This window comes from Alexandromys fortis, unplaced genomic scaffold (genome assembly GCF_014885135.2).
Source record: "Alexandromys fortis isolate MF-2015 unplaced genomic scaffold, M_Fortis_MF-2015_v1.1 scaffold_75, whole genome shotgun sequence".
NCBI lineage: Eukaryota > Metazoa > Chordata > Mammalia > Rodentia > Cricetidae > Alexandromys > Alexandromys fortis.
In genome coordinates, this window is record NW_026067956.1 from 4369618 (window position 1) to 4382181 (window position 12564).

The window sequence follows — 12564 nt, forward strand, 5'->3', positions numbered from 1 at the left end:
GGTTTTCAGTTAGGAAAGATGACAAAAGAGTTGAACTTGCTTGAGCAACAATGAGTGCACACAGCCCTGCCTAGCTGACATTGCACAAGATGTGAAATTACATCATGCGCTTTTACCACAATAAAATCCGTTTAAAAATAGAGTTGGTGTCATCCAGCCAGATGCCTGTTACAAGGACAGAGAATGCCTTCCATCAGAGTGACACCCAAAGGTGTGCCCATGAAACCACAATAGGAACTAAAGGAAATGAACCAGTGGATGCCAACCTAGCTGGGTTGGACCTCTGCCCATGTGAAAGAAGCATGAGACAATCCATCAGGCACAGTGCCCCAGCAACCAATGGCCCTGTGGTGCCCACTAAGAGCCAGCAGGAGCCTGGACAGGGTGCACTGGCCAGAACTGTCTAAGACTAGGAGTACCCCCACTATAAATATTGTAACTGTAATTATTGCTTTATACCTGTTTTTTAATATGTAATTTTACTATGTTAAAGTTAAAACCTTCCTTTTCCTTTAAACAGAAAAGGGGAGGTGATGTGGGATTCCCCTCTGTATGCTGTGAATACCATTGGTAAATAAAGAAACTGCCTTGGCCTGTTGATAGGGTAGAACTTAGGTAGGCAGGGAAAACTAAACTGAATGCTGGGAGAAAGGAGGTAAAGGAGGAGAAGCCATGGAGCCGCTGCTGGAGACAGATGTGCTGAAACTCTGCTGGTAGACCACAACCTCATGGTGATGCACAGGTTAATGGAAATGGGTTTAATTAAGATATGTGTTAGCCAATAAGAAGTTAGAGCTAATAGGCCAAGCCATGTTTTAAATAATATAGTTTCTGTGCGATTATTTCAGGTCTGAGCTGCTGGGTGGCCGGGAAACAAACAAGTGGCCTCCTTTATTCAACACCCCCAACTCTGGCATCCCCATACACATGAAAATATTGAGTAAAGAAATACGCAACCTGATGTTTACTGACCAATGGGACAAGCTTGTTGATGATCTTATTTGCATCTCTCTCATTTCCCCTAAACTTTTGTTTGCAGGCCTGGATGCTGGGGTCCCTTGCAGAGCCTACTAAGAGAGTTAGTTCATGGCCTTGAGACAACATGCTCACTCTTCCGTGTTATAGCACAGATTGCCCACAGCCCAGAAGAGAACGAGCCCCCACTGCATACAGGAAACTTTTTATTTCCTCATAAACTTGATTAATACAATAAAGGGCAGTCTTTATTTTCTCTCCCTTTTTTCTTTCTTTCTTGACCAATAGAAACGTTCTCGTTTTTATAACCGCTGACATGATGATGTGGAACGCTGGTGGAGACAGAACATTAAATCCAATTGTATTTTAAACTCCACGTCTTTTAACCAAGTCAGCTGAAGCCGTTCCTGCATCCATGAAACCAAATCCTGGGATCTCTTGGTTTCTCCTGAAATCACAGCACCATCCCATCCGCTCTCTAACTACTCAGTGTTAGAAAAACTGAAAAAGTTGATTCATTTACAAAATTACGCAATTGAACCTGGTAATCAAACCATACCCTAAAGAACAAAGGTGCGCGGAACCGGACGCGCACGGCGGGCGACGTAGCTGGCGCAGCGGCCGGGACCGGCGGGTACTGACACAGTGGCAGACAACGCAGGCGACAGGGACCAGGGCAACACCAAGAGCAGATCGCCCCAGGACAATTAAATCAAAGAGGTAGGCCTTTGGTTGGCGAGGTCCCGGGCAAACAGGGAACCTGGTTCTTTTCCTGAAGACCCGTCTGAGGGGTGAGAGGGATCTTGGCCCCTGGCAGGAGCCAGGAAACAGAACGAGGGAATTTTGCAAGAGGAGCCTCTGGCCAGCAGGGAAACCTGATCTGGTTTTAAAAGACCAATTAGAGATCGTCAATAGGAGGAGATGGGCAGGCGCCAAGGCAAAAATTCTCCCAATAAGCTGAAAAACAACATGAAAGCACCAGAACCCAATGATCTTACAACAGAAGGACTTGAACACCCTAACACAGAAGAAGTGGAAAAAATCGACTTTATGAAAGCAATAGAGTCCCTTAAACAATATGTAAAAAACACCTTTATAGAAATGGATGAGAAGTATAACAAAAAGTTTGAAGAATTGAGTAAATACGTACATGAGACCCTGGGAAACCAAGAAAAAACGAACAAACAGGTAATGGAAACAGTTCAAGAATTGAAAACTGAAATGGAAGCAAGGAAGAAAGCACAAACTGGGGACCAGCTGGATACGGAAAATCTAGGTCAACGAGCAGAGCCTACAGAAACAAGCATAATCAATAGAATACAAGAAATAGAAGAAAGAATCTCAGATTCTGAAGACACCATAGAGAAAATAAACGCACTGATCAAAGAAAACAGCAAAGCCAACAAATTCTCATCACAAAACATTCAGGAAATATGGGACACAATAAAAAGACCAAACCTGAGAATAATAGGAATAGAAGAAGGGGAAGAATTACAGCTCAAAGGCCCAGAAAATATATTTAACAAAATTATGGAAGAAAACTTTCCCAACATAAAGAAAGATATTCCTTTGAATATCCAAGAAGCATACAGAACACCAAACAGACTGGATCAAAGAAAAGCATCCCCTCGCCATATAATAATCAAAACACAAAATATACAGGTTAAAGAAAGAATATTAAGAGCTGCAAAGGAAAAAGGCCAAGTAACTTATAAAGGTAAACCGATCAGACTTACACCTGACTTCTCTATGGAAACCATGAAAGCCAGAAGGTCCTGGATAGAGGTTCTTCAAAAACTAAGAGACCATGGATGCAAACCCAAACTTCTATACCCAGCCAAGCTAGTATTCACTATCAATGGAGAAAACAAGACATTCCAGGATAAGAACAAATTTAAACAATACGTAGCCACAAATCCAGCGCTACAGAAAGTAATAGAAGGAAAATCGCAACCCAAGGAATCCAACATTGCCAACACTGACTACAATAACTCAGGAATCTAGCGAACCTTCACCAGTACAACTCAAAGAAGGGACACACACAAACTCTACTACCGAAAACAGTAAGAATAACCGGAGTAAACAACCACTGGTCACTAATATCACTTAATATTAATGGTCTCAATTCACCTATAAAAAGGCACAGGCTAAGGGATTGGATACGAAAACAGGATCCAACATTCTGCTGTTTGCAAGAAACACATCTCAACCACAAAGACAGGCATCTACTCAGAGTAAAAGGTTGGGAAAAGGTCTTTCAAGCAAATGGTCCTAACAAAAAAGCAGGTGTGGCCATACTAATTTCCAACAAAACTGACTTCAAACTAAAATCAATCAGAAGAGATCGAGATGGACACTTTATACTCATAACAGGAACAATTCATCAGGATGACATCTCAATCCTGAATATCTATGCCCCTAATATAAAAGCACCCACTTATGTAAAAGAAATATTTCTAAAACTCAAGGCAGACATAAAACCACACACACTAATAGTAGGAGACTTCAACACACCTCTCTCTCCAATGGACAGGTCAATCAGACAGAAACCTAATAGAGAATTAAGAGAATTATTGGAGGTAATGAAGCAAATGGACTTAACAGACATCTACAGAACACTCCACCCAAATAGGAAAGAATATACCTTCTTCTCTGCAGCTCATGGAACCTTCTCAAAAATTGACCATATACTCGGAAACAAAGGAAACCTCCACAGATACAAAAGAATATCAGTGTCCACCTGTGTCTTATCAGATCACCACGGATTAAAGTTAGATGGCAACAACTATGCTACCCCCAGAAAGCCGACAAACTCATGGAAACTGAACAGTCAACTACTGAACCACACCTGGGTCAAGGAAGAAATTAAGAAAGAAATTAAAGTCTTCCTTGAATTTAATGAAAATAAAGAGACAACATACTCAAACCTATGGGACACGATGAAAGCAGTGCTAAGAGGAAAGTTCATAGCACTAAGTGCCCACTTAAAGAAAACAGAGAAAGCATACATTGGGGACTTAATGGCACACCTGAAAGCTTTAGAAAAAAAAGAAGCAGAGGTGCCCAGAAGGAGTAGAAGACTGGAAATAATCAAACTGAGGGCAGAAATCAACAAAATAGAAACACAGAAAACAGTCCAAAGAATCAATGAAACAAAAAGTTGGTTCTTGGAGAAAATCAACAAGATCGACAAACCCCTATCCAAACTAACTAAACAACAGAGAGAGAACACGCAAATAAATAAAATCAGAAATGAAAGGGGGGACATAACCACAGACACAGAGGAAATCCAGAGAATCATTAGATCTTACTATAAAAGCCTGTATGCCACAAAACTGGAAAATGCAAAAGAAATGGACATTTTTTTAGATAAGTACCATATACCAAAGCTAAACCAAGACCAGGTGAATGATCTAAATAGACCTGTTAGTCGCGAAGAACTAGAAACTGTTATCAAAAATCTCCCTTCCAAAAAAAGCCCAGGACCAGATGGGTTCAACGCAGAATTCTACCAGAACTTCCAAGAAGAGCTAATACCTATACTCCTTAACGTATTTCACAATATAGAAACAGAAAAGTCATTGCCAAATTCCTTTTATGAAGCTACAGTTACCCTGATACCAAAACCACACAAAGACCCAACCAAGAAAGAGAATTACAGGCCTATCTCACTCATGAATATCGACGCAAAAATTCTCAATAAAATACTGGCAAACCGAATTCAAGAACACATCAGAAAAATTATCCATTATGATCAAGTAGGCTTCATCCCAGAGATGCAGGGCTGGTTCAACATACGCAAATCTATCAATGTAATCCACCATATAAATAGACTGAAAGAAAAAAACCATATGATCATTTCATTAGATGCGGAAAAAGCATTCGACAAAATTCAACACCCCTTTATGATAAAGGTCTTGGAGAGAATAGGGATACAAGGGTCATACCTAAATATAATAAAAGCTATCTACAGCAAACCGACAGCTAACATTAAATTAAATGGAGAAAAACTCAAAGCCATCCCACTAAAATCAGGAACAAGACAAGGATGTCCACTCTCTCCATACCTCTTCAATATAGTGCTTGAAGTTCTAGCAATAGCAATAAGACAACATAAGGGGATCAAGGGGATTCGTATTGGAAAGGAAGAAGTTAAGCTTTCGTTATTTGCAGATGACATGATAGTATACATAAGCGACCCCAAAAATTCTACCAAAGAACTCCTACAGCTGATAAACACCTTTAGTAGCGTGGCTGGATACAAGATCAACTCCAAAAAATCAGTTGCCTTCCTATACACTAAGGATAAGGAAACAGAGAGGGAAATCACAGAAGCATCACCTTTCACGATAGCCACAAAGAGCATAAAATATCTTGGGGTAACCCTGACCAAGGAAGTGAAAGATCTATTTGACAAGAACTTCAAGTCTTTGAAGAAAGAAATAGAAGAGGACACCAGAAAATGGAAGGATCTCCCTTGCTCTTGGATTGGGAGGATCAACATAGTAAAAATGGCAATTCTACCAAAAGCAATCTATAGATTCAATGCAATCCCCATCAAAATCCCATCAAAATTCTTCACAGATCTGGAGAAGACAATAATCAACTTTATATGGAAAAACAAAAAACCCAGGATAGCCAAAACAATCTTATACAATAAAGGAACGTCTGGAGGCATTACCATCCCTGACTTCAAACTCTATTACAGAGCTACAGTATTGAAAACAGCTTGGTATTGGCATAAAAACAGAGAAGTCGACCAATGGAATCGAATAGAAGACCCTGACTTTAACCCACAAACATATGAACACCTGATTTTCGATAAAGGAGCTAAAAGTATACAATGGAAAAAAGAGAGCATCTTCAACAAATTGTGCTGGCAAAACTGGATGTCAATCTGTAGAAGAATGAAAATAGACCCATATCTATCACCATGCACAAAACTCAAGTCCAAGTGGGTGAAAGACCTCAATATCAGTCCAAACACACTGAACCTGATTGAAGAGAAAGTGGGAAGTACTCTACAACACGTGGGCACAGGAGACCACTTCCTACGTATAACCCCAGCAGCACAGACAGTAAGGGCCTCATTGAATAAATGGGACCTCCTGAGACTGAGAAGCTTCTGTAAAGCAAAGGACACTGTCGCTAAGACAGAAAGGCAACCCACTGACTGGGAGAAGATCTTCACCAACCCCACAACTGACAAAGGTCTGATCTCCAAAATATATAAAGAACTCAAGAAACTAGACCGTAAAAGGCTAATCAACCCAATTATAAAATGGGGCACTGAGTTGAACAGAGATCTCTCAACAGAAGAAGTTCAAATGGCCAAAAGACACCTAAGGTCATGCTCAACTTCCTTAGCGATCAGGGAAATGCAAATCAAGACAACTTTAAGATACCATCTTACACCTGTCAGAATGGCAAAAATCAAAAACACCAATGATAGCCTTTGCTGGAGAGGTTGTGGAGAAAGGGGTACACTCATCCATTGCTGGTGGGAATGCAAACTTGTGCAACCACTCTGGAAAGCAGTGTGGAGGTTTCTCAGGAAATTTGGGATCAACCTACCCATGGACCCAGCAATACCACTCTTGGGAATATACCCAAGAGAGGCCTTATCACACAACAAAAGTATATGCTCTACTATGTTTATAGCAGCATTGTTTGTAATAGCCAGAACCTGGAAACAACCTAGATGCCCTTCAATTGAAGAATGGATGAAGAAAGTATGGAATATATACATATTAGAGTACTACTCAGCAGTAAAAAACAAGGACTTCTTGAAGTTTGCAGGCAAATGGATGGAAATAGAAAACACCATCCTGAGTGAGGTAAGCCAGACCCAAAAAGAGGAACATGGAATGTTCTCACTCATATTTGGTTTCTAGCCATAAATAAAGGACATTGAACCTATAAGTTGGGTTCTTAGAGAAGCTAAATAAGAAGGAGAACCCAAAGAAAATCCTGAATATTTCTCCTGAATATTAAACTTCATCAGGCGATGAAAGGAGACAGAGACAGAGAACCACATTGGAGCACCGGACTGAAATCTCAAGGTCCAAATCAGGAGCAGAAGGAGAGAGAGCACAAGCAAGGAACTTAGGACTGGGAGGGGTGCACCCATACACTGAGACAATGGGGATCGGGAACTCACCAAGGCCAGCTGGCCTGGGTCTGAAAAAGCCTGGGTCAAAACTGGTCTCGCTGAACATAGCGGACAAGGAGGACTACTGAGACCTCAAGAACAATGGCAACGGGTTTTTGATTCTACTGGACCTAGTGGTTTTGTGGGAGCCTAGGCAGTTTCGTGGATGCTCACCTTACTAGACCTGGATGGAGGTGGGTGGTCCTTGGACTTCCCACAGGGCAGAGAACCCTGATTGCTTTTTGGGCTGACGAGGGAGGGGGACTTGGTTGGGGGAGGGGGAGGGAAAGGGGAGGCGGCGGTGGGGAAGAGACAGAAATGTTTAATAAATAAATAAATTAAAAAAAAATAAAGAAAAAAAAAGAAAAAAAAAAAAAAGAACAAAGGTGCACGGCGTTTCAAATACATATGCTTCTAGCCTAGTTTCCTTGTGACAGTCACCTTTCCCTTGGAACAAGTTATTGTCAACACTCAGGTGCCTTCAGAACCAAAAGACACAGACATAGCATGTGTCTCACTGTGCCCCCCAGTCAGTAAAGATGACTAGGGTTGTGAGTTGAGAGGACCAGTTTAAATCCCACACAGACCTCATGCTCAAGCATCTTTAGAACAAGTGCCTCGGTGCTTCTGGGTTGCTGTCTTCTGTTGAGCTGTGCACTGCCTATCTTGGTTTGGCTTTGTTCCCATGAACTCTGCAGTCAGTATAAGGCAGTTCCATTCATCAAAACCCTTGTCTTTCCAGTTTGGTGTCCCGACAAGGAGTAATTCTAGTGCGCCCAGCCAAGACAGCTATGGCAAGCACAGTGGCATCTATGACATGTTTAAATAGCTAAGGAGTCAGCTACTGGGAGAAGCAGAAGAATTAAATAAAAATATGAGCTTTTAAGTTTAAAAAAAAATCCAAGCATGCCATAGGCAGGGGTGAGAAGAGATGAAGGGGCTAACAGTGCCTGTGCTGGAAGACCCATTTGTTCTGAGATCTCTCTCCTCTCCACCCCCCCCATGTTGGCTAACACACAGCCTCTTGTAATCCCCTTTGCATTTTTATGGTTTGTACGGTGGCTTATGGGTGTGTTGGAGGATGTATGCTGGCCCATGCTTCTACATGTGTAGGCTAGAGTCAGTGTTGGGCTACCTTGTTTTCCAAGACAAGGCCTCTTCCCATTTTGGCTAGAATGCTGGTCAGTGAGCTTCAGATCTGCCTGTGTCTGCCTTGCTGCCCCAGTGCTGGGGTCCCAGACTTGCTGCCATGCCTGGCTCTTACATGGGTGCCGTGGATTCTAACACAGGTCATCAGGCTAGCACAGCAAACTCTCTTATTTATGAGTCATTTCCCAAGCCCTGTTTATTACAGATACTCACCAGTGCAACTAACCCACAGGAAATAAAAACCACTATTTTTATGTGACTTTTGCCCCACAACAACAAAGGAAGAACAAAGAATCCAGCACATGGCTTATGTGGAGATTCTTTAGCCACACCCTAAATCTGTATTTTCCATGGTTCTTTCTGTTCCATTTCACTGTCCTACCCATCAGAATACAATCCGTTTCGAGGAGTGAGCGGAGATCCTCCTGTTGACACAGCCCGGTGTCCCCACAAGGAGCAGAAGATCAGGGTACATGTTTTCTTTCTACATTCTCCTTGGCTTTTAGGGATTGCAAGCACCCCTCTGGAAAGGGTTTCATGAACACACCATACACTGGAGAAGAGTCATATCTGTACAGCATACCTGGAAATAACGTCTTCATTAACCTTTCATGTGCCCGACAGAAGCTTTTACTCTGCCTTTCCTGTGTTTTAATTCTCTCCATCATATTTTAATTCTCTGCCTCAAATTCTCCCCAGATACAGCACTGATCATAGACCAAACTAGATTCCCATATCCAGCTGGGTAAACCAATGAGTTCACTGGGCTGGCTTACAGAGCATGAGTGAGGGGTTACTTACATGAGTCTGGGTGATGCCTAAACATAAACAGAAAAAAACCCTTCTGGAAATAGCATCGTGGAGTCTCAACCTCAGTGACCCTCCCACTTCCTGTATACTCTAGATTCTTCCTAGATCAGTTATAGCAAGGGAGGCAGAGATCCAAGGCAGGAGGGAGCAATGTGGGGGAGGGGAGGGTAGAATCCTGAGTATAGGGGCTGGAGAGATGGCTCAGTGGTTAAGAGCATTGCCTGCTCTTCCAAAGGTCCTGAGTTCAATTCCCGGCAACTACATGGTAGTTCACAACCATCTGGAATGAGGTCTGGTGCTCTCTTCTGTCCTACACACACACACACACACACACACACACAGAGAGAGAGAGAGAGAGAGAGAGAGAGAGAGAGAGAGAGAGAGAGAGAGAATATTGTATACATAATAAATAAATAAATATTTTTTTTAAAAAAAGAATCCTGAGTATGTGGGGGGACTGTGATCTTTGACCTTTTCCACTTCTACTAAGGAACATCAGTGGCTCCATCAGCATTATAAAGACCTAGTTATCACACTAAGATTATTATAGATCATGGTGATAATCATAGGATCACGTTACGCCTCTAGCGGTGGGGGGTGAAGGGAGGTCGTATTATTGGGACAGTGGGTCAGGAGCCAGGGACACAGCATCATGTTGTCACTTGCAGCAGCCATGGTTCTTTGAAGAGACCTCTGTTCAGGTGAAGCTGGAATCTTCACTTAGCCACAGAAAATAATTTAAGGGTAAGCCAGTATGAAGTGAAAGTTGAGTTTATTAATGACACTGGCAGTGAGGGTATCCCCAAAGGGTTCTCAGTCCTCGTGTCCCCAAGTAAGGAGTGGTCAATTAGAGGATCACAAGGCAGGAAAGATCCCAAGCACCCCAGTAACACCAGAGAACCCAACACCGCAGACAGAACCAAGAGTTTATTGGGCACGAAGAAACACACACATGCAGCAGACATGCAAAGCAGACAGGGACTCTGAGATCAAAACATCCAGTCTTCTCTGGGGGCTGGAGATTTTAAAGTCTCTGAAGGACTTTTCCTCTCCTAATTCAGGCTTGGTTAGTTTGAAGGACAGGATAGTTGACCGGACCACAACTGTCCCCATAACATGGCCCCGATCTGGCCTTGAACTTGTTGACTGGCTTCTGTCTCAACTCAGAAGGGTGAGGAAGAAGTCAGTCACCTTGGAAATTGACCACTTTCCTACCTAGCCATGGACCCTGTCCCCACCTGTCTGTGTGTCCAGGAGGCTGTATAACTCTGGTCTCTCATTTGGGCTGTGGAACTCTCTGCTCTGGCTTGTTTTGCTCCCTGGAAGTGGGCTGTCTCCCAAACTGTCCCTGCTTGGAAATCTGACCTTTCTTAAACATTCAGCCTTTGCTTGCCACTGTCTGCATCTCTCTCTGCAAGTCTTTTCTCTACCTAGACAGAAGAATCTGGGTTGCAAAAGGAGATTAAGGGTTGGCTTTTAGTGTCGAAGTCAGCTTTTGTGATATTCCTTGAAAATTGAAGGTTCACAGCTATAAAAGAGAAGTGATGTTTTGCCATAGATGAGGGGCTTTACACATGATTCGTGACTATTATCATTCTTATGTGAAATGCCAAAATATGAAAGGAATATTGTCTCTTTGTCAGCAACTTTCACAGTAAGCTGGGGTGGGATTGGGAAATGGTATGTGCAGATACTTAAGCTTGGAAGCCAGAGGAAGGCATCTATGCGCTCTCTCTCTCTCTCTCTCTCTCTCTCTCTCTCTCTCTCTCTCTCTCTCTCTTTCTCTCTCTTCCCACTGGGTTTCTTTGAGACAGGGTCTCTCAGAAAGCCCTAGCAAATCTATCTCTGCCAGATCTGGAGTTACAGATGTGTGTGTGTGTGTGTGTGTGTGTGTGTGTGTGTGTGTGTGTGTGTCTGGGACCTATGAGTCGACAGGAACACCGGGTGGCCATTTGGTGAAGCTATGGGGAGCACTATCAAGCTAGTCTCCTCCTTCTTCTCCTTCCTTTCCTTCTTCTCTACCTCAAATGGTATCCTAAAAATACCCAAACCAAGCAAAATGAAAGAAAAACATCCTCAAAAATATCTTGAGTTTGTTCTGTGTTGACCAACCACTCCTGGGCCTGGAGCTTGCCCTGAAGTGTGGTTAATATATGCAGCAAGATGCCATTGAAAACTGATTTTTCCATTTTCAAGTAGGTCAAAATTTCAGATGGTTTCTTGACTAGCTTCCCCGTGTCCACTCCTGCTTCTCAATGCTGAGATCCCAACTGGCTGCAACCTGTGCAGGCCCCGTTCATGCTGCCATAGTCTCTGGGAGTTCACACGTGCATCAGTCTTGCTGTGTCTGTAAGACCCTGTCCTATTGGGATCATCCATCACCTCTGACTCGTCCAACCTCTATTCCTCCGCTTCTGCATAGATCCTTGAGTCTCAAAGAGAGAGGTTTGATGAAGACAATTCATTTAGGACTGGGTGCTCCATAGTCTCTCTATATATATACATTGTCCGTTTGTATGGCTTTGTATTAGTTCCTGTCTACTGAGAGGAAGTTTCTTTGATGTGGGTTGAGCAGGACATGGGTACAGCAGCATGTCATTAGAAATCATTCTATTGCTATGTTCCTTTAGCAGAATAAGAGTATTAGATTTTCCTCCTAGGCCCGTGACCTGTCTAGTCTCAGGTTTGTGGTCATTATAGCACTGTCTAGTATAGGTTCCCTCTTGTGGAGAGGGCCTTAAATCCAACCAAAAAGTGGTTGGCTGCTTCCATAATATTTTTGCCACTATTTCACTGCATATTGTTCAGGCAGGTGTTCCCTGTGGGTTGCAGAATCTGTAAATGGGTGATATTTATGATTACCTTTCTCCACCAAGAGTACACAGAGCATCTTCCACCACCATGAATGTTAGTCAGGAGGGATGAAGCTTCTAATTAGGCACCTGCTTGACTTCACCGTGTACCAGAACATAAATAAGTGTGGTCTTCAGCAGTAGAGCCTTACTGCCAGGCTGTGGAGAGCAATCCATAGCTTTGGTAAAAGCCTGTGGTGTTAGGCATTTCGATGGGGTCCCTTTGGCCAATTAATCAAAAAGCTATGACTCACTCCTGACACTGTAGGTTTTAACTGGTGGCATAAGATGCCTAGTTGGGGCATTGCCATCCTCATTTTATGGAGAACTCATTTAAAACTCCTTCATATTTTTTATATTAATATGTGTATATTTTAGGGAGCTTCTATAGTAGTAGGTTTTCATATGATTGTTTTGGTTTGTTTGTTTGTTTGTTTGTTTGAGACAAAGTCAATGTGGCCCTAGCTATCCTGGAACTCTCTATGTAGACCAGGCTAGCATTGAACTCACAGAGACCTACCTGCCTCTGCCTCCCAAATGCTAGAATTAAAGGCATGTATTACCCTGTCTAGTGTGGGAGAATTGTCTCTATTCTGTCAATCATGTTTTAAATAAACGTTGATTGGC